Genomic DNA, 6,000 nt, shown 5'->3' on the forward strand with positions numbered 1-6,000 from the left:
TGCCATAAAAATTAAAAATTTAGATGGACATGTGACGGAAAATTGGATTCCAATTAAAATTTAATTTAAAATCTAATTGGATTTGGACGCTTTGATTTTTACACTTAATAATTCATTTGGCACAAAATTAAAAATTAAATGAAACATGTGACGCAAAACTGAGAATCCAATTAAAATCTAGTTGAATTTTCTCTAAGCTTTGACCATTAATATATATATATATATATATATTAAATAGACACAAACACACATCATATGTACAATAAACACATGTGCCTGTTAAAATTTAATTAATATACATAGTCTACAAAAGCTAAAAATAAACCACAAGAAGAAGTTTTAGACTAAGTTTATAGAAACTGCATGTTAACTAAAAACTAGTTCCAAACTTCCAATAACCTAATTCTAGACAAACTAGATATAGAAAAAAAATTGTTCAATTTTGAGCTGGCTTATATTTTTTGTTCATCTTATAGTTATGAACTATGTTGCCTGTCAAACCCCTCAAAATTTGCAAAGAGATATATTATAGAGACAATTATAGATATTAGAATATAGAATTTTAGATCTCACCTGCTTATTTTTTTTGGTTGAAAAATCTCGTCTGCTTTACTCTCATAAAAACCACCTAAATATAGGTTACAAATTGTGTAGGGACATTTCTTAAACTAGGTGAAACGAAGTCTTGTTTTTGTTTCAGCAATGGTCCCAAGCCTCCAAAATATTCAGAGACAATAACTATAGCGGAATCTAGGGTTTAAATGACTCTGGTGTCTCGATGTGGTTGGAAACTTCCAGGAACAGAACCTACAATTGTTGATGAATGATATCAAGACAAAGGAGTATTGGCATCTTAAATTAGTGACTGTTTGGTAGATGATCGGTGAAGTAATTTGAAAAACAGGTTAGACGAATGAAGTGTATATTTTATAGGGTTAAATATATATGTTGCACACAGAGACTGTTTTACACAGTTTTACACTGCTCTATCTTATATATCAATCAATTAGATGTAGCATGTTTCTCATTTGTAGTGGTTCATAATTATCAACATCCTAAATACGTTTCTTATTAAGCTAATAAGCCCTACTGAATAAGCACATGCATTTCAGCATTTGGCATTTGCATATTACTTTCCCATCACTCATAAATCAAAATACATAGTCAATCAATTTCGCTTCTGTCAGATATGGGTTCTTTGTCCCAAGCTCGCTTGCTGTCACCTAGAATGGCCAAGGCCTAACTGGCATCCCTGAATGATATGATTGATATGGTCCCAGATAAGGATGGTCATCATCTGAGTGCGGTGTTTATGAGTAATTCTTAAGTATTTTTGGAACACGAAGGATGATGCTTCATTTTCTTATATTCATGATGGGATCTATTCATTAAATTCATGATGAGATCGATCTATCATAAATATGAAAGGAGCAAACACCATTTTTTTGAACTTCAGAAGTGTTTGTATACGGTAAAAAGTTTGCCGAGAGTTAGAATGAATCTAAACATAATTATGAGCACCATTGATCTATTTTATAAAAAGTATTTGAACCTTTTCATGAAAAGTCATAACCCTAAGAAGAATTGTGTGCGTGCGTGTGTGTGTGTCTCTCTCTCAAGGTTTACAATCATTCTCCAAATAATGCAACCATTGTGAAAGAAACCATCATTTCATGGTATAAAGTACATGAGGTTATACTGTGTTATACTATAATCAAACCCTCATTTACTTAACACTCTCAAATGAGCACACCATAGTACAGGCGATTTGTCGTAGTCAGCATGATGCAGCTTTAATTAATAATTGCATCATGTCAACTCTCATCTATTATACAACACCAAATAGACATCAGTGGGTGACATAGTTATTTACATGTGCTTGCTTTATCACTCCCAAAAATGACTGCATCCATGACTTTCCAAGTCGCTTTCTTGATCAAGCGAATAATATTATTTAATTACCATCATAACAAGAATAGTTAAAGTTGGGAAACTCTAGTTTAAAGGAAAGAGGTAAAGTTGAGGTTTGTAGATGTTAATCACATTGTGTAAGTAGCAGAAAACAAAAGGGCTCTCTCTCTCTTTCTCTCTCACTCGGTGCAATGACCATTGAGGATGCCATGAGGTTAAGGGAGGAAGATGAGGAGCTACAACGCAGCACCAAAAAATATAAGGAAACTCATAGAGTTGATAACAACTCAGAGGACGCCTCTCCCTGTTTAGAGGGGAAAAGAAGCTCCTACAAGGAGAAGCTCACTGGCAAGATTCCCGGAGCTTATGAATGAGCATTCAGGTTTGAAGATGAAATGGACATGGTAGACAACTCCGATGATGAAAGCTTTGATCTCGCAACACGTATAGCAGCTTTTAACCTTTCTGGTGCTACGAAAGCAAGTATCAAAGCCCTATGGACAAATGTGCTAATAGTTAAAGTGGTTGGCAAGACTGTGGGGTATCAGTTCCTCACCCCGTAGATCATGACCATGTGGAGACCTAGTGGTAGATTGGATTGCATTGATCTAGAGAGGGATTTTTTCCTAATCCGCTTCTCGTTGAAAGAGGACTATGACAGAGTGCTGAAAGATGGTCCTTGGTTCGTTGGTGGGCACTACCTTTCTATCAGGAAGTGGGAACCAAACTTCAAGCCATCAACAGCTAGTGTATCCTCAATAGTTGTTTGGGTTCGGTTCCCTGAGCTCCCTAGAGAATACTACGAGCTGTTGGTGCTGCATGATCTTGGGCAAGTCATAGGCCCTGTCTTAAGGATTGATACATGTGCGACATCTGAGACCAGGGAACAGTTTGCTAGGATTTGTGTTCAGGTCAACCTTTCTAACCCCCTCATTAAGATTATTAAGATTGGAGGTGTTGAACAACCGGTACATTATGAGGGGATCAATTCCTTATGTTTTTCCTGTAGTCGTGTGGGTCATAAGGTGGAGAGTTGTCTGTACACAACTAGGGCATCAAAGAGAGATGGAGAAGACAGAACCAAGAATGCCGACCCAGCTGTATTGGACCGTTCTACCCCTAGTGAGGAGACTTATAGGCCTTGGGTTATTGTTTCATGAAAAAAGCAATCTAGCAAGAAGGGATATAAAGATTCATCCCATATTTCCCAACTTAGCTTGGCTTAACATTCAAGAGCCCGGCCCCCAAATCAAGCTGAAAGCTCACCTTTTCAAAAGTTTGACCCATCAGGCCCTATAGAAAGGGTGAGTAAGCATGCTGCTAGGCCTCTTTCAGAAGATAGTGCGCTTGTGGCAAATCACCCTAACCAGGTAAAGGATAAGGACAGATCTTACCTCCCTACAGCTCAAACATCTGCCAAACACCGCTCTCGAAATTCATGAACCAATCAAGAACTTTGTGGGGCTTCGAGTTTGAAAGGGAATGGCTTGAAACATTTAGCTAAGGAAAAGGAATCAAAGCAAGGTTATGATTTTGAAGCTCTACCTGACAAGCTGATGGTTTTCAAAGCAGGTAGCTCCGATGACGACACACCATCACCTTAGGTGGATGTAGAAATGGCCGGTAAAAATGATGGGGCTGAAAAGGGGGTTGAGGCAGTGCTTGACGTTGGAAATTTAGAGGTGGCATTTTCTAAAGCCCTGTGGGAACTATTGTGGCTTCGACAGCTCTTAATATATCTAGAGCTAATTTAAAGCGTATTGATCCCAAGCTGAGACCGCCTAAGATAGGGACTGAGGAGGGCTTAAATTAAACTCTAATCTAGCCATGGACCTTATGATTCAAGAGATTGAGCCTTAAGCCAACCCACAGGAAAATCAAAATGTGGACATGAATGGAATGCAAGTTGAGGAAGGAGGTGAGTCCCCTGCCTCTAAGTAATCTTGTTTTTTTTTTCCTTTTTCCATTATTACCATTAATAATGAAGATAATAAATTGGAATTGTCGGGGTGCTCTAAGCCCATTTTTTCAATGTTTTGTTCATGATATGGTTCAGAATCACTCCCCTACTATTATGATCATCACTGAGACAAAAATTAGTGGCCAAAGGGCCAAAGATATTTTAGATAGGTTTCCTTTTGATAGGGAAATTCATGCCAATAATATCAGGTTCACCAATGGACTACAGGTTCTTTGGGACACCACTCAAGTAGATGTCTTTAAGTTCTCATCCATGGAGTAAGAGATACATACCTTGGTGCATGACCTCTCCTCAAATAACTAGTGGTTATTGTCTGCGATATACACTAGCCCTAGATATGCAAAAAAGCGTTTGTTGTGGGAAAATCTAACCAAGGTTGCTAAGCTCCATACCCTTCCTTGGATTATTGCAAGGGATTTTAATGAAGTTTTAGTGGGTGAAGATAAATTCGGTGGTAGACCAATCAACATCTCTAGAGCTATCAATTTTCAGGAGTGTTTGAATATTTGTGGGATGATTGATTAGGGTTTTTCGAGCCTGTGTTACACGTGGACAAACTAGCAACCCTTATCCACTCTCATTTAAGAGAGAATTGACAGAGTTTTCGTAAATTTGACTAGAATGTGCTATATCCGAAAACCCATGTCACACATCTGGAAAGATCCCACTCTAACCACAGTCCTGTTGTTCTTTCCTTACATAATGATCAAGAGGTTCAATTTCCTCGGCCTTTTAGGTATCAACCAATGTGGCTATCCCATCCATCCTTCCCTGGATTGGTAAAAGATTCATGGTCTGGCACTCCAAACCTACCTAATGCCATATGCTCCTTTACCACAAAAGCCAAAATTTGGAACAAAGATCATTTTGAGAATATTTTCCATAGAAAGAAAAGAATCCGTGCAAGGCTCAAGGGAGTGCAAATTGCTTTGGTGAATAATCCCAATAATTTCCTAATTGATCTGGAAAAATCCCTCTTAGTTGATCTATCATCACTTGCAAACTTGGAGGTAGAATACTAGAGTATAAAGTCGAGAATTACTTGGGTAGTTGAGGGTGATAGAAACACTACTTTCTTTCACAATTCAGCTTTGATCCATTGGCGTAGAAACCATATTTCTAGTATGAAGGAGAGTATGGGTAATTGGCTAAATGGGGATCGAGAAATTGTTGATTATATTAGACAAGGTTTTATCCACCTCTTCACTACTTCCCATTGCAGTGCCCCCAGGCAGGAGTGGCAACCACCATTTTGGAGGTGTAGCTTAAAAGTTGAAGATATATCCAAGCTAGAGAGCCCAATTACTGATGAGGAGATTCTTGCTGCTTTACATTCTCTTAAACCTTACAAAGCCTCGGGTCCAGACGGACTTCATACGGGATTTTTCAACAGTTCTGGCTAATCGTTGGCAATTCGGTTAAGAATGAAGTCAAACAAACTTTTTGTACTAGGAAAGTCCCTGAGTATCTCAACAAAACATTAATTACTCTCATTCCTAAGTGCAATAGTCCGAAAGCCCTTAATAACTACCGATCCATACGCTTATGTAACACAGTGTACAAGGTAATAACTAAGCTTATTGTAGCTCACCTCCAACCAACACTAGATTACCTTGTCTTGCCACTACAAGTAGCATTTGTGCCTAAGAGGAAGGGTGTTGATAATGCCATCATTGTTCAGGAACTAATTCACTCAATATCCAAAAGGAGAGGTAGAGAAGGAGTCATGGCTATTAAAATCGACTTGGAGAAAGCCTATGATCGTCTTGAGTGAAGCTTTATTAAGGATACTCTTACTCTGTTCAAGTTCCCTAGCCATCTCATCTCCCTTATTATGAGCTGTGTCTCATCCACATCCATCTTGATCCTCTTTAATGGCAAAGCTCTGGACTCCTTTTAGCCTTCAGGGGATATTAGGCAAGGAGACCCCCTTTCCCCTTATATTTTCATCCTTTGCATGGAAATCCTCGGGGCATTCATAACAGATAAATGTGATGATAAACTGTGGGATCCAATCTCGACCTCTAGAGGTGGCATGTCTTTTTCTCATCTATTCTTCGCGGATGATCTAGTTCTATTTGCTAAAGCTAATGTTAAAAATTGTCGGG

This window comes from Quercus lobata, chromosome 2 (assembly GCF_001633185.2).
Source record: "Quercus lobata isolate SW786 chromosome 2, ValleyOak3.0 Primary Assembly, whole genome shotgun sequence".
NCBI lineage: Eukaryota > Viridiplantae > Streptophyta > Magnoliopsida > Fagales > Fagaceae > Quercus > Quercus lobata.